Source organism: Podarcis cretensis, assembly GCF_951804945.1.
Source record: "Podarcis cretensis genome assembly, chromosome: 11".
Classification (NCBI taxonomy): Eukaryota; Metazoa; Chordata; class Lepidosauria; order Squamata; family Lacertidae; genus Podarcis; species Podarcis cretensis.
Genome location: NC_137180.1, coordinates 30,204,235 through 30,224,190, shown reverse-complemented (window position 1 = coordinate 30,224,190; position 19,956 = coordinate 30,204,235). Strand labels below are relative to the sequence as shown.

Sequence of the window (19,956 nt, the reverse complement as noted above, 5' to 3'; positions counted from 1 at the left end):
CAGTTTAAGGGTAGTATATAATAAAAGTTGTATTATCAGTATAAAAAATATGTATGAATGGCAGACTGACACACTTGTTATATATTGTGAATGCTTTTGTTCAGTCCAACTTGCTGTTCTTCTCAACGAACACAGTGATTAGCAAACTCAAGGTTTGATAGATGGTCAGTTTACCACATGGATGCATATTTTAATCATTTTTTCCCCTTCCACCTCTTTTAATGTATGACTTTAGTAACTAGTAAGTCTCCCCCACATTGCACATTTCCCAAGTGGCACCGAGTGGTGAAATTATTCCTTTGACCTACAGAGTTTTGTGGCTAGAGTAAACTTAAGGAATGGCTTGTCTTATTTGCTTTTTCTCTGTGTCCTTCAGATCTGACAGTCTCAAGAGCTGTTTCTATACAGCTTTTGTCATTTTCATGATATGCAGGTGGGGGTCTTGTATTGAAAAATCATACTGTGTTATCTCTGAAGCAATGTTAGTTTGTGCGTTGCATATTGAAGATGTGTTGTGTGTGAATTTATGATCAACCTTTATTTTAATCAACCTTTATTTTGGCATTATATGTAAAGGATGTGCACAAGTGTGAAGAAATCCATGACCTGGAGCATGGAAAGCAGATTGAGAGTATATGGGTAAAAATTGTAGGAGAGAGAAACAACAGTGACCTTACTGTGGGTGTCTGCTATAGACCGACAAGCCAGACTGAAGACTTGGATGATGCCTTACTTGAGCAGATTACCAAACGTTCAAAAAGGAGAGATATAGTAATCATGGGGGACTTCAGTTTCCCCAATATCTGCTGGGACACAAACTTTGCCAAGAATGTAAGATCCAACAATTTCCTCCATTGCCTTGCTGACAATTTCATTTTCCAGAGGGTGGAAGAAGCAACAAGGGAGTCATCTTGGACCTGATCCTCACCAATCGGGAGAAACCGATTGACAAAGTGGAAGTACTCAAAAACTTGGGAGGAAGTGATCATGTTCTCCTGGGTTTCATGATGCAGACACAAGGGGAAACTGTGTGTAGTCAGACATGCACTCTGGACTTTAAGAAGGTCAGTTTCAAAAAGCTTAAGGAGCTACTGGGTGTGATCCCATGGTCAGAAATTCATTGGATGATCGTCTGTCATGGATGCTTTAGCTGAGACTCCTGCATTGCAGGTGGTTAAACTAGATGACCCTTGGTTCCCTTCCAACTCTAAGATATTATGATATGATTCTAATCAATAACAAAAATTACTTTTCCAACTTTTTTTTTTTTTTAATGTGGTGCTGCAGAAGTCAGCACACACTAAAACAAAGAAGCTGATTGGTATCTGAGGCCAGTTCAGTATCTTTTTATTTTCTCCACACCATAAATAATTCTACACATCTCTGTTATGTCTCTCCCCCCCACACACACACACCTTTTTTTCTAAAATGTGAACTGCCCTGAGATCAGCAGGTATAAGGCGGTATACAGATTTAGTTAATAAAATAAATACTATTGATGCATCAATTAAAGATTAAAAAGTCACCAAGACGAGTTAAACATTTTCTTTCATTGTTTATTTGTACTAAAATTCTCAATGTTGGACATCACCCCCAAATCCAGGGGTCACTCTCATTGATGCTGTTCAGGCTGTTTTAAAGAAGGGAGGCGTTGGATTATAGTTAACCAAACCAGCGAGGTCTCCACAGATCAGTGATATAAACTAACAAACTGAAAGAATAAACCCCATGCCAAGGATTCACTAAGCAAAGGTTGCTGTATCCATTTCTACAGGTGAGTGCAGATAAATTCAGTTCTTCTGACAGAACATATAAAATTGTCAGGGGACTTCAGATATTATTAGCGTCTTGCTTCACTTTCTGAAGTGAGACTTATTTGTGCCAAGGAAGAATGAAGAATTATAGCTGTGTGGGCTTAGAAAGGCTCTAATGGTTAGTTAGCAAAACTGCTTTCTTGGGGACGTGATCCTCTATAGCCTAACACTCCTAAGAGGCTCACATCATCTATAATGTGTCCCAAAAAGGAGGAAGTGAAAAAGCAGAGAGCCTAAAGAATATGGAGACTTTCAAAAACCACACTGAAGTGTCTGATGTACACTTATCTCATTATATGGTACAAAAGGTTATGACACACCCTTTGTTACCTGTTTCCATCCCATATGGTTGCCATTGCCAGTTCAGGGGAAAATTCATTTCTACTTCATAATCTGCAATCACTTAATCTAGATCCCATCTAAATTGAGTTTTATGAAGCCTCATGAAATGGCTTCTCCAACTTTGTGTCTCCAGATTCTTTGGCGTGTTTACCTATTTTACTGGTAGTTTACCTGTTTAAAGGTAAAAAGGTAAGACTGGTAGTCATTGAGACATGTGATGGAATGTAGTTCCTCTTTCACATCCTCTACCTTGACTTTGGGTGAAAGATCAAATGCTGTGGTAGCCAGGAATGTAAGTGTAAAAACAGAAAAATAGTACAGTGGTACCTCGGGTTAAGTACTTAATTTGTTCCGGAGGTCCGTACTTAACCTGAAACTGTTCTTAACCTGAAGCACCACTTTATCTAATGGGGCCTCCTGCTGCCACCGCACCGCCAGAGCACGATTTCTGTTCTCATCCTGAAGCAAATTTCTTAACCTGAGGCACTATCTCTGGGTTAGCAGAGTCTGTAACGTGAAGCGTATGTAACCTGAAGCGTCTGTAACCCGAGATACCACTGTATGTGCACCGTTTAGAGAGATTTTTGTTTAAGTGATTTATAAATCTTTCTAAATGAGCGAATGAATATGTTCTTAATGATGATGATGATGAAAGGGGATTGGTGTTCCTCCATTTCTTTAACTATCAAAGGATTGGGGAAGGAGGGAGTTTGCAAATGCAACTGAGGATGTGTTCTGGTAGTAGGCAAACAGTTTTTACTAAAATATAAAAATCAAAGCAGCAAAGGGGGGGGGGATATTAAAAGGTTACATAAATTTACAATATGTTCATTTTCATAAAACAATGCCTTAACGTGATTCAGCCATTGCTTTAACATGCTCCGGGAATGCCATGCAGGCTGTGGGGAGATGTTGCCACAGAAATGTAACCTATGTGTTCCATGTGGTTTTGTGCATTATTGCATGTGGGTTGTGGGTTATGGTTATTACTGGAGTTTCCATGATTACTGAGCAGGGATGTTGGGTAAATTCCTGGCAGCATAGCAGTTTATCCGTTACATTAAAGTACAGCTCATATTTCAAAATGTTTCTCTCTCTCTCTGTCTCTCTCTCTCTCTGAGATCATTGCAAAAATAAGAAACAAATGGCATGGCTATCAGCTCTCATTACCAATTGACCAGCAAATGTAAAAACACTAAAAATAGCCACAGGAAGCAATGAATTCTATGACAAATTACAGGGCTGTTTATTTAGTGTGCTAAGTAATAGATTTTTGATCAAAGATAAACAGTTTTAAAAGTTACATTTATTTTGTTGCACAAGGAAAAGGAAATTGCTATTCCCTGCAGGCTGTTTTACCTTGTAAAGCAATCCGTCTTCAAACTCAAAATGAAAGAGAGCCAAAAGCTGAATTAGAGGACAAGGCCCTTGAGATACTGCGTGCTACTATGTTTGGTTGAGAACCACAGATGTTTCATATAATGTACATCAGTACAAAGAACTCTGTGTGATTTTATATATGTGCTGTGATCCAGAAGCTTTCACGTGCAAAGGCTCCTCTTCTTCTGTTATGAAAAGGGGTGATTGCCTCTCTACAATCTCCTTCTGTGGACTTTTTCTGATACCACTTTCCCCCTCCTAATGCATATATACAGAGTGAGGGGAGTATAGATGCAAATGTATCCCTAGGGGGAAAATGATAACAGGTACTGAACATCCTTGACCCCATATTCAGGAGTGGAAAAATGCATGTCTGCCCCATCTCAAATCATAATAGCCATACATCAAGCCATAATATCTGAATGAGTGACTTTTTTACATTTCATACCACACCAATAGCTTTTTAAAAACTCAGTCAGGTCAAAATGTATGCTATCAGCTACTTGGGAAACTTCCCTGACTGTGCCCACTGGATCTTTTATGAAAATTTTGTGTGTGAATTCTATACAAAACCAATTCTATCATTCGTCTGTTTTCTTCTAATAAAAACACAGTACATTTCCAAGCACAATTCAAAGTGTTGGTGTTGACCTTTAAAGCCCTAAACGGCCTCGGTCCTTTATACCAGAAGGAGCGCCTCCATCCCCATCGTTCTGCCCAGACACTCACTGAGGTCCAGCTCTGAGGGCCTTCTGGCAGTTCCCTCCCTGCGAGAAGCAAAGCTACAGGGAACCAGGCAAAGGGCCTTCTTGGTAGTGGCGCCCGCTCTGTGGAACGCCCTCCCATCAGATGTCTTCTAACATTTAGAAGACATCTGAAGGCAGCCCTGTTCAGGGAAGTTTTTAATATGTGACATTTTAATGTATTTTTAATCTTTGTTGGAAGCCGCCCAGAGTGGCTGGGGAAACCCAGCCAGATGGGCAGGGTACAAACAATAAATTATTATTGTTATTATAAGAGTCCTTTGGATCAGTCCAAAAGCACATCGAATCCAGCATCCTGTTCTCACAGTGACCAACCAGATGCCCATGGGAAGTCATCAAGTAGGAAGAAAGCAACTCCACTCTTCCCAAATGTGGTTCCCAGCAACTGGTGTTCAGAGGCATACTGCTACTGACAGAGGAAGTAGAAAGTAGCTGTCATGGCTAGTATCCATTCATAGTCTTACAAACCATGAATTTAACCCTCTTTTAAAGCCATCCAAATTGACAGTTATCACAACATCTTGTGGAACTAAATTCCAAAGTTTTAGCTATGCATTGTGTGACAAAATACTTTTGTCTGCCATGAATCTCCCAACACTAGGCTGCATTGGATTGCTCCAAATTCTAGCTTGTCCACACCATGCATAAAATATTATCCCTTCTTCCTTCTTAACCAAACGCACCAAATGTTGTAACCTTTCCTCATTGCAACCCTTGATCATTTTCGTTGCCCTTTTCTGAACCTTTCTAATCCTTTAGCAGCCATCAGCTGAAGCCAGGAAGGTATACTTTCCCTACAATTTGCCACTTCTTTCAGGCAACAAAGATGTCTAGAAATTTGGCGTTATGGTTAGTTATGAGTCTCTATGACTTGAGGCAGCCTGTCTCTGATTACTGGATGTTTGTGCTATTGTATCATGGCTTGCTAAGGCGAGTTTTCCATGGCACAGGGCTAGACATTGTGGCAAAAAGAGCATTGGATCACATGGAGCATAAATCTGATCCCACAAGGCAGTTACTATAATCTTACACTGCAAGGGCTCTGATTTCTCTCCCCCCCCCCCTCTCTCTCTCACACACACCAAAAAAATTACTTGATAGGTGTTGCTTGTATGCCTGACTGAAATAGGCTGGGCTGAAAACCCATTTCCTGACAGATCAAACTGGTGACCTTTTGGATTCGTCTGTTTTTCACTATAATACACAGTATAACATACCTAAGCATAATGCCTTGGACAATAAAAGCCAGTTCACATGCATAATGGTTTTGACCTTTCTTTCTCTTTTACTACCAGCAAAGTTCCCAATTCTGCTTGAACGAGAGTCTTTACAATGCTTAAATCTGCAAGCCAGAACCACTTCTCAACATCCACCACCATCACAGGTATTCAGGGACCCTTGAATAGTCCATATTAAATTGGTCGGAAACTCTCCACCGTTTGAGGTCCTACAAACCCTGCAGAACAGGTGCTCTGCCACTGAACATGAGATCATGACCTGAATTTCCCTGATGCTCCTCACTATTGGGGGGGGGGGACACAGAGAGTCGATGTGCACCCTTAGTGTAGGACTGCCACCACAGTGTCTGTCTTCCTGAGAATATCCTCCTGCAGCAATAATGTGGGATGTGCAGAAGCTTTGTGGAGCTCAGGAGAAGAACAGTGGCGTCATCAGGGCAGGGCTTTGGGGAAGAAGGTCATGCTTCACTCACCAGAGTGAGCAGAACCTCCCCCCGCCCCTCGCAGCAGGGCTCATTTACCATATTTCGAAGAAAGTCAAGTAATAGATGTTGATATCCAATAATGACCACCTCCTCGTAAGACCACTGAGTCCAATATGTCAAATTATTCAACTTCACCACAATGGCGGCTATAAACGGCAAACACCTCACTCGCCATGCCTTGTCTTCATGAGTAAAACTATGGTGAATATGCAAATTGAAGTTAAAAGCTCATTTAAAAATGAAGTTGTATCCTAATGAGAGCCTGCTCTTTCCCACAGTCCTCATGCCAAGTTGGGTTTGCACTTTAAAGGGAGGTCACACAGTTTAGCAATAAAGCAGAGCAAAAGAGAAAAACCGTTTTACTTAATTTTGGGGAGGAAGTGTCATGCCTGGGGAAGTATTACAGTATTTTACTAATCAGCTGCAATGCTCATTAGGCTGCTTATTATATCTCAAGCACTTGTATTTGTTGAAGAAGCAGCAACTGAGATAAAAGAAATTTGAAAGTGAAATCATTACAAATTTGAGTCAGTGCCTTTTGCAGTTAGGAAGCCTGCTCTATTATCCTTAATGAGCTGGTGCCCCAACCTCTGGAAATAGATCCATAGAGTCTAACCTCTTTTGAACTTACTCAAAAATACTCTGTGATGTGAATTCATAAAGAGAGAATTTATTGTTTACTAAATATCATTTTTAAACATCTGTTTCACCCAGATTTTTTAAACGTGCACACCCCTAGGTACGTTTTAATTTAAGCCACCCCTTCTGTTAGCCAGTCACCTGGAGCAAGCAGCTCCTTCTAGCTAACTCACTTGGCAAATCCATTCCTTGAGGTGTTTGTGACAGGCACACAAATACATCAGTGCAGGCAGTGAATGGATTTTAATATTTTTAATGGCTGATTTAAAAGATCAGGAGCACAGTTATATAGCACAGCGGGAACAGGAAAGAAACATTGTGGTAAAGCAACTGGGAAAATCTTAATATTGTAGTTTGAATCTAAAGAAGTTTTTATTTAAGCAATGGATTCCAAGTTTCCTAAATGGGAGGAAATGAATAAATAATAAATTAGGACCTTCAACTCAGCACGTATTCAATGCACATAAGCTCACCGAAATCAATTGGCTTGAGAACATTTAAACCTTTTTCGAATTGTGGCCTCGGTTGTCCTATTTATTTCAATAGGAGCAGAACTGCATGCCTAGCATCTACTCCCTGGATCCAGGGATGGCTCAGCTGGTAAATCATGAGACGCAAAATCTCAGGTTTGTGGGTTCAAGCCCCACAGTGGGCAAAGATTTCTGCATTGCAAGGGGTTGGACTAGATGACCCCTGTGGTCCCTTCCAATTATGCAATTCCTTGATTTTATGATACTCCATGTGATGATTTTGCATGCAGTTAAGTACATAAATCTTTCCTTGAGCTCAGCCTCTCATGCTAAAGGTCAGAAAATGCAAAAATATAAAAAATATAAAATTCGACACATGTTCATAGGAGGGGAGGATGTGATGGGGAATTGCAGAGTACCCTTAGTGAGTAAGTTTCTATTGTTCTTGCAGGGAACCAACTATCAGGTTCCTTTTTACCTATATCCTAGGCACTCTTGCAGCTTTAAAGAGCACTGTTATTGTTTTAATAATGGATCTCATATAAAAATGTATCATATGCAAATGCCCAAATTGTAGGACTGAAGGAGGAATACATCACTGTTAATTAGGAAATTTTGAAGAGATATATACTGCTGTAAGAAAAATACCAGACTAGAAGACATGAAAAACATTTATGTTTTAATAGTTTCCTTTGGGATGACCTTAACTATGCTAATTGGCCTTTGATGAAGTATGAGGGGGGACTGTTGAGTTAAATGGTCAACATGCTCATTATTTAAAGAATAACATTTTTCTAGAACTAAAGTAACCGAGAATACATTCAAGATATAACCTTGCTCTTGGGCACTTTACAGTTTTAATGCAGGTCTCTGCATCAGACCAAATACTGTAGTGAACTATAAAATGTATTATATGACTTTGCCACCTTGCATATTCCCCACCCACCCAAGGAGCGGGGAACATGCAGAGAAAGGCCACATGTTTCTAACAGCGTGATCCTATGCTCCACCCCCCGCTGAAGTAAATACATCCACTTCAAAGAAATTAACTAAGGGCTCGTCCACAATTCTGATTGTGTTGTACCTAGAAAGCACTGATCTGAATGGTTTTCTCCTTGACCCATGCTTTCTAGGCATGTGTCTGAGCAGTTTCCCCCATACCCCACTTCTTTCCAAGGGAAAACCCACTCTTTAATGATAGATCAGAACAAATGGGGGACACCTACTTTGCCAGTAACACACGTGAAATGGATCTAGGGGACTTAGTAGACCCCAAGCTTACCATGAATCAACAGTGTGACGCCGGAGCAAAAGAAAAAGAAAGGGCTAATGCTATTCTAGACTACATCAACAGAAGTACAGCAAGAGAAGTAATAGTACCATTCTATTCTTCCATAGTCAGACCACACCTGGAATAATGTGTCCAGTTCTGGGCACCACAATTTAAGAAGGATATTGACAAGCTGTGCAGAGGAGAGTGACCAAGATGATCAAGGGTCTATGGAAACCAAGCCTGATGAGGAACAGTTGTAGGAGTTGAGAATAAGAGCTGTTCAACAGAGGAACAGTCTCCCTTGGTTTGATGTTACACAAAAAGAGATTCTGATTCTAAATATCAGGAAGAACTTTCAGGTGGTAAGAGCTGTTCTGCAGTGGAATAGACTCCCTCAGGAGGTTGTGGACTCTCCTTCCTTGGAGGTTTTTTATGCAGAGGTTGAGTGGCCATCTGTCACGGATGCTTTCATTGAGATTCCTGCATAGCGTATCTGTTGGCTATTTTGACTTTTCAGTAAGAAATGAAAAGCACAGAGGATATTACCAAGACAACAAAAGGAAAAGATAGTAACTTTAGTGGACAAGCCTGGCATTAGCACCTGGCAGCCTTGGGCAACTGCAAGTGAGAATTCCCACCTATGGGTTTATGTAGTGGTGTCCATGGCAAGTAAGAATCTAAGTTTGTTACAATAGCTCAACATATCTTTAGAGTATTATTGGAAATTAAAATGGAGGAAGGGGCCCATCACATCGTACAGTACGTTTTCTTAGGACTCCTCAGACTTGGAGAAGGTCCTTCTTAGTGGACACTGGAGTGTTTCCTTCAGTGATGGAGTTATTCATATTTACCTGTTTCATAGCACCAGTTGCAGGTGAGGTTTTTGGCTGCACTTAACACTTAATATCCTCTGCTGCTCTCCCCTATATATATATATTCCAAAGCCAACTTCCTGCCAGGAAGATCACATAAATGAAGGTATTTTATAAAATCTCAACCCCTAAATGAGAGATAAAATGGCTCAACTCACAGTTTCCTCTCATTTGAAGACTCTGGAGGGGGGATGTAAAAACATGTACATTTATATAGAAAGGAAGGCGTTGGACTCCCCCCCCCCCTTCAATGTCATATGAGGAGGATTGTAACTAAATAGTAATAGCAGATCTTTTAAACTAATAATTGGTGTTCATAATAAGGGTTGTACCGATAACCAGCTGTGCATCTGCCCTCAATCCCTGTAGCGAGGAAGGGGAAGGAAGTCTGCAAATGATTACCAACGTCAAGTATTTCTTGCAGTCAAAGTTTTCTTTTTTAAAAAATTAGTAAAATACCTTTTTACTGTTTAAAAATATATCCCAGTTTGAAAGTAGGCCTATTTAAAGAGTTTAGAATAGAACAGCTGTGCACTGCGTAAATCAAGGGCATTGCCCAGTTGGGCTGCCGGCCTACATTGTAGACTGAGTCTGCAGTAAAAGCTCTTCGCCTCCCAATTAGAGAATAAAGGTTGAGGTGCCTACCAGCCTTTCAGCATGTTTGGTGTGACTTTTCACTCCAGACTTTACCCTCTTTATATCATTCTCTCTTGCAGTTGCTTCCCTGGCATGCTAGTGGTGTCCAGTAATGCAACACGAGGTCAGGATGGGTTATAGTTTTGATTGCACACTTTTGTTTTCCTGGGGTTTTGTAAGTCAACCCTCAAATCCTATTCCATTTCAATCTGTTATAACCTCAGTGAATGGTTTTGACTCTATATTTTCCATTTTCAACAAATCAGTTTGAACCTGTTGACGTGCACAGCATTACACCTTTTTCAATGATAAAATGCAGCAATTTCCTAATCAGTTTCACGGGACAGCTGTAAATTCAAACCAGCCCTATGAACGACAGAAATTTGTTCAGAGCAGGAAACATTGTGACTTCGAATTCTATTTTCTATGAATATTCAACATCAGCATTCACACAACAAAATTCTGAGGAGCATTTAGCTGTAGAAAATAAAATCATTAGTAGAGTCTTGTTGAAACAAATGTACCACCAGCCTGCTGAGTTGTTTAAGCTTGAGTTAACCTTTCTTTTTCAACCATTTAGGAGAGCAGGATGCAACCTCATTCCACTGCCTACTCAGTTGTCAGGGAAAGTGGTTATCCATTTGCAGGAACAAAGAAACTTAGCTACCCTGTTTCACCCTTCAGTTCTGGCTTACAAGAAGCCCAGTTCATTTTACCCTTGAATTCGTTTTTAAGGCTACAATACAAACCACAGATCTGTCAGACTGTGGAGGGTTTGGATAAGGCAGAAGTGCCCCTCTCTGGCAGTTAGAGGATGCTAGCAGAAGCAGAAATAGGTATAGCCATGTATAAATGTATCGCAAGAAGCAGCCCTAAAAACAGTGGTGCTGTTGGTTTATTAGTAAATGTGGGGTTTGAAGTCAAGCCAGCTTCCTCAGCAGCTGGGCTTGGAGAGGTGCCATGCAAGAACAAAGTGAAAGCAGAATCATTACCCTGGCAAAAGGTGAGACATTAAGCATCAGACAAGAAAGGGGGAGGCTGCCAAGATTACAGGGGCCGTGATGTTACCAAAGAAAAAACTGCCTTTTGCAGGAGGCTTTGGAAATGGAGTTTACAGAAAGATGGTAAAAGCGGAAGGGGAGGAGTTGTTTTTCTGCAAAGACTGCTGGGAAGAAGGAGGAGGAAGTAGGCAGAACTCCATGTGGCGCTGGCTGAAGGAGGCTGCTCCAAGGGACATGGGGCCATTTTGGCTGTTGCTTGCGACCCAAGCTTGCTGAAGCTACAAGAGGAGCAATGGGGCATAATGTTCAGCACCCCTTCCATTGAAGTCTCTAGGTGTAAATATGTGTAAAATAAACCATGATTTTAAAAGACACAACAGTCTTCACCACATCTTGATTGATTCCCAATGGAAGCATGACCCAGAGTAAGTGCCTGGAATCCCCTAGAATCTTGCTTCCACTCAGCAGCGATTGCAGGTGGCGCACAACCTTTGTAACAATATTTTATGTCTGAAACGCAAATATGGAACCATCTGTCACAAAACGAACTTTTTTAGGGGTGTGATGTTTTCCGATTTAAAGTATTGAACATTCATGAAATTTGGCTGCATATTAAAAAGTGGAACTTCCCATTCTAACTAGATTTTTAATGCAATTGGGTGTATGTTCACTCAGAGCTAAGTCTCTCTGGGTTCAGTGGTGGTTCTTTCCTAATAAGATTGCTTAGGATTGCAGCCTTAGTATGTTAAAAAAGAAAAATCATTGATCTAAATTAAACGTGTTCTAATTTTTCTGAACAAAAATATACCCCTGCCATATGGCATAAATGGTGTTATTATTAGTTATTTTCTTGTCCACAGTGCTATTAATATTTGAAAATCACTTCTTGTTGGCAATTAGCAAATTCACATTTTATCAGGATGGGGGGGGGGGGGAACCACCCTCCAAGTTATTGGGTTACAAAGTGAATTGTTCTGCAGCTGCAGAATCAAGTGCTTTAGCTGAGTTAATGCTTTTCATTTCTTTTGCATGTGTCAGCATTAATGGAGGCAAGCTTCTATAAAGCCTTGCATGTGAAGATGGTGCTGAGCAGACTAGATTCAGTTCTGTTGAATGCTTTTTGCATTTTCTTTCTTTCTTTTTTTCTTTCTTTTTTGAATAACACACAAAAGGAGACTTCAAATCAGGCTGAACTTCAAGTAAAAGTTAATGCTATTCTCTTTTGGGTTCAACCACCCACTTTGCTTAAGGTCACTAGTTGAGGCTAATGCTGTGCAGAGGGGCTGCAGCAAACTTGGCACCTCCTTGATTAGGCTCCCTGCTGATCTAATACACATGCCAGCTCACTTGCCAAGTCAAATAACACATTTAGTGAATTGGAAATAAGATTTAAGTGAGCCAGCACAATGCGGCTTGCCCTCTCATCTTTTTACTGAATCCTTCTCTTTGTATGCTAGACTGTGAAAACTGCTCTTGTTAGAGGACTTAATCTTCATTTTTTCCTGTAGATTATTTGGAAACAGGTCAATTGAATGTTGGAACTGCTAACTCCTCCTACCAAAGAAAAGGAACTGCTTGTGACATACTTAATACATCATTTAAATGCAAGGCTCCTATTATGAAAGGAAAATACTGTAATATAAGGAACTCCTAAAATGAAGAAGAAGAAAAATCAGAGTGTTAAATGTAACCTTAAAAAAAGAATGTGTTTGTTTCTTTACCAACTACTCCTTTTCCAAGAGTATCTGGCATTGCTTTTGAATAGTAATTGATGGAGTTGATTACTTTGGAGTGTGTGTGAAAGTGATATAGATAGATAGATAGATGATAGATAGATAGATAGATAGATAGATAGATAGATGATAGATAGATAGATAGATAGATAGATAGATAGATAGATAGATGATAGATAGATAGACACACACACTGTATTGCAATAGTTAATTCTTAATAGAGCAGAATACAATGGGATGACATTTCTATAGGCCATTTCAATTCTGCTTTTCATAACAGCAATCCAAAGCATTTCACATCATATTTGACTTCGCACTCTTCTAGCTTTTAGTGTCACAAAACTGGAACTGATCATAAAGCATTATAGCTTTGTGCTTGGTATGTTTGCTTCCTGTTATTTTGGGGAATAGAGGAGCCATGGAATTTGCTATCATTTAAGATATACCACTGGGTAACATGCAATCTAAGACATTATTATCTGTAACCATCCGATATCACTGTAATAGGTTATTCAAGATTATGGTGTGTATTGACTCTTTATCGTATACTCATTTCTTCTGGATATATAGATTTATGTGAGCATCCCTCTCTCCATAAGAAATCCTGCAATAAGCTTGGTTTTGAGACCTTTAATATAGTTTGCATTATAAGGAAAGGACAGCAATACAATATGGAACAGAGACTGAGGCAGGTGGGGAGAACTATGCTGTAATGGACAGGATCCAAAGATTCACGCAACTAGTTTTGGATGCCCAAGGGTGTTTTTGTCTCATGTTTCCCAACTGCATGTCCCCAGGTCACCTGGGAAATTGCTCTTGAAATTTCTGCCACTTTCAAAAACAGTTTATGACATGGCTTTGGGAACTCCTTTGGGGGGAATTAAAATCAAATCAGTTCCAACACAGTTCCTCAAATGCTCCTTTGGATTTAAGCCATGTCGCTAATGAAGATTTCAGATATGTTGGTTTTTATTGTGCCTTTTGTTTACACGAGTGACTAGATGAACAAATATCAGAAATTTGGTTATATGATACAATGTTTCAATGTTAAAATTACCACAAGCTCTTATATTCTAATTAGAAGAAGAACTTTTTAATTTCCAATTAGAATTCCAAAGCTCCAGTGAAGTGAAAAAATGTGGTGGAGGAGACCAGAGCCACAACAGATGCCAAATATTTGGTATTCATAATTAAGGGTTGATTCATAATGTTGCTGCTACTCTACTTCCACAATTTGTAGATGATAAATGAGGTATTTCCACAGTGAAATGAAATATTGATTAGGTGAAGTCTAATAAAGCCCTTAGGGATGCAGGTGGCGCTGTGGGTTAAAGCCTCAGCACCTAGGACTTGCCGATCGAAAGGTCGGCGGTTCGAATCCCTGCGGCGGGGTGCGCTCCCGCTGCTCGGTCCCAGCGCCTGCCAACCTAGCAGTTCGAAAGCACCTCCGGGTGCAAGTAGATAAATAGGGACCGCTTACCAGCGGGAAGGTAAACGGCGTTTCCATGTGCGGCTCTGGCTCGCCAGAGCAGCGATGTCACGCTGGCCACGTGACCTGGAAGTGTCTCCGGACAGCGCTGGCCCCTGGCCTCTTGAGTGAGATGGGCGCACAACCCCAGAGTCTGTCAAGACTGGCCCGTACGGGCAGGGGTACCTTTACCTTTAATAAAGCCCTCTTCAGGCATTCAGCTTGTATGTGTGAAGGGGCCAATGGGAATACATGAGATGTGCCCACTCAGCTCACTCACTGATGCTCTACGCATTTCAGGGCTTTCTGTACCAGCCATTCTCTTACTTTTGACTCCCATGCAGTATACATTTCCACTTTCAGGAATGTAGTAAGCTGCCTTAAACCAGGTCAAACTATTTGCACATCAAGTCCAGAAATCTTTGTCCTGCTGGCATCAGCATCCATGCTCTCTGGCAGACATCTCTCACATCACCTGCTGCTACCTGACCCTTTTCAAAGATTGGACTAGGGACTCTCTGGATGCAGAGCATGTGCAATGCTCCTTCCTTCTACATCTGGCCCTCCAGATGTCATTTGACTCCAGCTCCCAACAGCCCCAGTCAGCATAGCTAATGGTCAGGAGTTATGGAAGGTGGAGTTCAATAACACCTGCAGGGCCCACAGAACACACCCACAAAATAAGAATCATAGGAACTGTAGTCTACCCTCATAAAGTATAAATCCCAGCACTCTTAAAACTGCAATTTCCATATTATTGGGGGGAAGGTCATTGCTTGAAATGTGTTTGAAGTGTATGGTGTGGATGTGACCAGCTTCAGCTTTTGATTCACATACATTGACCAATTCTGCCTTCTTTTAAAAAGCAGTACCGGATGTACAATTGATGAGCCTTCGCCTGCATGCTACCTTGCCAGGAAGGGACCAAAAAGGAAACACCATAGTAAAAGAGACGATAGCAGGACCAAATGGAGGGAGGGCAATCTTGATCTCTCGTTCATGGTCCCAGAGCAAATATGTTGATTTGGCATATAATGAAATGCCTTCTCTACCTTCTGTGGTGCAGCTGATGATCCACCAATGTGAGATGTTGCGGTACATCATGCAACAGTGGAAGTAATAAAATCATAAAACCAACAGCTAATCCACTCCACAAGGTTAAAGTGAGCTGTACTGCAACTTTCCAATCCATACTGACCTTATAGAGCCAAGGTGATGCTGTGCTACTAGTGATATATATTGGTCATGTTCAGTGGAAATGGCCAGCTAATTCAGATACTGCAAATGAATGAGCCAGTATGACTCCAAATAATTTGATCTGTAGGTGTCTTTGTCATCCACATAGGTTGAACCATGTAAATAAATGTCAATGTACTTAATTTAAAAAACTCTGTGTTTCAAAAAAAATGTAATGATGAAAAGAAAATATTCAAAGGAAATGTCTTCGGCGCTCTAGATTTCATCTATATCACAGATAGATAGATAGATTCTATAAGTGTGCCTCCATAAAAAATGCAGGTTTTAATTCTTTCCTTCACAGGCTCCAGGATTCAGGCTGCAACATTTTCTGTCCCGACTTTAAAACATAAGAAGGGCGCTGGAGAGGCAATCAATTCTGGGAAGAGCTGGCCTTATTCATAGGAAATTGCAGTGCCATAGAAAAACGGATTTTATCCCTGTCTCTGTGAGAGTGTTCCTGTGTAAAGCGCGATAGGTTATTACTTAAACCAGAGGTGCCAAATAATGATGTGTTCATTGTTTTTCTGTGCATCAGACCCAAGACATTCAGGGCCCAATTTGCATAAGTGCTGGAAAAAGTAGCATGTGATCATGTAATTAAGGACCGTCAGCACAGTTCTCAAAGCATTTGTGCCAGCAGGAACCCCATTGAAGCCAATGGGCTTCCCACTAGGGCTGTTCTTTGAGGAGAAGCCTGTGTATCAACATGAATACACACAAGGGGTCCTGACAGAAGGCTGGATGGGCAACACTGATTCTGATGGTTTGTAGTTATTGAGAGACTTTGTGAGCTTCCTATTAATTTAACATTTGTTTTAAAAAATACGTGTACATACCTGCACTATACAATCCTCCTCTATGTTTCAAAGCATACCCAAAAGTTTAATTAGGTTGTTAGTACGGACATCCATACAAACACACACACATTTTTAGTTTTGAAAGTAGCATTTTACATTCTTATTCCGAGGCTATGGTTAAATAAGTGCTTGAGTTAGTGATTGTGTGCATGCATTAGTTTTCCTGCTTGTTTTGGATTCTGTGGCAAATCCCTAAATTAGAGTTTGAAGCACTTAAACTTAAGAAACATTTAAAAGCAGCTGAGTGGGAAGACAATGCTGAAAGGAAAACTGACAAGGAAGTTTTACTTCACACCACGAGATTGTTTTGTGCATGTATTTCTGCGTAAAATTCTATGGACAAATCATTTTTTAATTCTCCTGTTTCTCTCTCTCAACAGCCTTACATCATGTTAATAATACTGAGTGGTATTCAGCTAAGTTTTCCTCTGTGTAGCCCAACTGAAATTAATGAACATGATTAATTAATTTCAATATGTCAACTATGAGTAAAACCTAGCTGAATATTATCCATTGTAGTCAGCTTATTTCTAAATTGCTGGGTTTTTTCATATATAAGTGAAGTGTTATGAAGCCCAGTAATATTAACATTTAACTCTTCATGAAGAAAGCAGTGACATTTTAAAGGGGTAGCAACTTAGAAGGGAATGATTAACTTGGATAGGAGGCAGAATCATTTCCTTCAACAGCCTGATTCCTTTTTACCCTGTTGGATAAGAATAGTATTATTTTTTGGTTCCCACCACCACCACAGCATCTCCATGTAAAAACCCTTCTCCAGTAGGGTTTTTTTATAAAAATAAAATAAAAACTAATACTAAAAAAAAAAATACCACACTACCTTGTTAGTAGAGGAAAATAAAGTTGACATTAATGTTCCTTAGTTAAGTCACTTGCCTCTGTATCTGTTTTTCCTCTAGCTGTTTTCTTGTAACAGTGCACAACAGAGCTTGGACTTTCATGCATCAGTAACAGATGGGAGTTCTATTATTAATGTTTTTAAAAGTGCCTACAATACCTTTATGTTCTGTAAGGCACTCATCAAACTGTAATGTGAGCAGCTGATATCTAGAAAGGAAATGATATTACACATGTCTGTGTAATGAAGAAGCTGGAATTTGCAGGATCGTGACATTGTAATGCCTCATCCCCAAGAACTTGATAGTTTTATTCCATGTGCCAAAATCCCCAGTGCATTTTCTGTTCAACATTATATTACACATATACACTACTTTCCTTCGTATACTGTCTAGAGTTTCTGCACATTGCTAAAATGAGACTCTGAGTACAGAAATTCCTGCTGTGTCTGTAAGCGGTGTGTGAGAATACACAATGGGGTGTTAGAGATACATTTTATGATTTATTCAGAACACACAATAATGCCCTATACCACTGAGCTCTGGTTAGCGAATGCCACCCTTAAATGATAGCAACAACATATTCTTAGACTATAATCATATGCATGCATACCTAGGAGTAAGCCTGATTAAACTCAATAGACTTACTTCTGAGTAGACCTCATTAAGCTAAATCAGCCCAGAATTTATACCTAACTGAACCCCTCAGCATTACACAGGACTAAATAAATAAAATTTCTTTACTGCAACAGCAAGGTCATGGATAAAAAAAAAGGTGTGAGCAAACTCCATTCATGCAATCCTGCCCCCTCACTGCAGCCCCTCTGCCAACGCTGCACCTAAGAGTTAGGAGAGCCTTTATAATGGCATGGGCTATGGCAGAGTAGTTTGTAGTGGCAAGGAGAGACTGGGAGAAATCAGGGTGCTACTTTGTATGAGTGGTAGTGTTTTCCCACTCACTGAAGGAACCTTTGGACCCAAGTGGTAATAAACAATGATTTTAATACAATTGTTCAAATGAAATACACCTTTACACTCCAATGCAGGCCTAGTTAAGACATCATTATCCTCGATATCATCGAGTGCAGCCAACTCTCACTGCCCCAACCTCTCCACTACCCTGCCCTTTCATTGTATGAGACCGTGACCCTAGTGTTACAGACCTGTCCATGGCTGCACCCATCCCTGCGACCCATTCCTAAGTGTAATATCAGTCTCTGGCCTATGTAGTAAACTTAACTATCCTCTTACAACTGGCATGTTGGAACTCCTCTCCTGGCATCGGTTCCTTCTATATTTTTGGATTCTGTTTTGTTATATCTGTCTTTTCTGTATGTGCACATCTCCACCATCACTTCTGTGGTACACACAGTATCAACAATATGAACTCCCTTTAATTTATAACACTGCAAAAGTGCCCCTACATTTTCTTATTATCTGACTTGATGAACTAATTAGAAACAGTCAAGGTTATAGCTAGGTGTCCAATAAAAATGGTTCTAATTGCCCCGAGACTGCGGATAATTCAATTACAAATCTTTTCAATTTGATTTATTCCTTTCTTCCTAAGGAAGGATTATGTTGATGGGTTTCAGGTAATAGAACTTGGTGGCTTAGGAGGAGCATTAAAACATCCTTCCAGATTTAACTAATGTGATTAAGTTTTATGAAGTTTGTTTTTCTTCTTAAAATCTTACAGAGGTCAAGTACTCATGTGATTCCTTTGGAGCAGTGGTTGAGAAGTTGGTTAAATTGAGGAGGTGGTAGTAATCTCTTGAACTGTGCTCATTAAAGCTCTAAAAAGAACTGAAAAATCTTTTCCCACATCACGCAACCTAAGTTAATAAATGAAATAAACCTCACATAATACTTTTCAAGTCTTAATTACTGATTCTTGGTGTGGAACTGCTTCTCGGATAACACCCTCTTACCGGATCATACTTCTGTGCTCATTACACAGAGAGAGCGTCAGGCTTGACAAATATTTTGAAGTTAAGTTCAAACCTTTGCCCTGTCAGTAATCTAAACTGAAATGAACCATCAATGAGATTTCCCGCCCCCACCTCATTCTTTCACCCAAAAAACGAGAGCGGGAATACTTTTATGTTGTCTTTCTTCTTTCGTTTAATGAGTAGGAAAATGTAATTGCTCTAAAATGGTTTCATTTGTGTAAAATAGCTTAGTGGACGGTTTTTATAGGAATTCCCATTTATTGTTGAGATAGAATTATGTAGATATATTTTATTTCATTTCTAAAGTGCACAGCAGGAATAGATGTTAGGAAACTTTACCCAGTAATGTAAGAAACTAAACTGCAACATTCTGAAAATGGAAATGTTGAGACTTCAGGAGCAGTAATTTCTGAAATAGTAACAAGCCTACAGAGGGAGTAATTACAAATAATAGAAAGTGATGAGTATGCCATTAATAGTGCAATCCTATACATGACTGCTCAGAAGTTAAGTGCCATTGTGTTTTAATCAGTGTTTTTTTCTGGGGGTACGCAGGTGTACGCATGCCCCTAAACATTTTGTGAATCTTTGTACTTTTGTCCATTTACTGTATTTATTGTTCCTGATTTGAACTATAAAATTGTGATTTTCTTGGGTCAAAATGAGAGTAGCCCTAAACATTTTATAAAGAAAAAAAGCACTGGTTTTATTTATTAAAGCATCCCCCTTTCCTCTACAGTCAGAAAAGGCTTCCACGGCAGCAGAAAAATATCAATGGTAAGGCAATATCTGCCCACAGGCTTACAATCTAAAAGACAACATACAAAAGGAAAAGGAATTGGGAGGGAGGAGGAAGAAAAGAAAACCAGGCACTAGTTCCCACATACAATTACAAGAGTTCTTGTACTGATTAGCCATGATGGAAAGAAGAGAAAA

General features: G+C 40.0%; 1 long non-coding RNA gene across 1 annotated transcript in view; it reads left to right on the top strand.

Annotated features, from left to right (window-relative positions):
• Positions 1-19,956, top strand: part of LOC307226859 — a 469,238-nt gene that overhangs the window by 448,283 nt on the left and 999 nt on the right. The gene's annotated exons all lie outside the window — the stretch shown is intronic.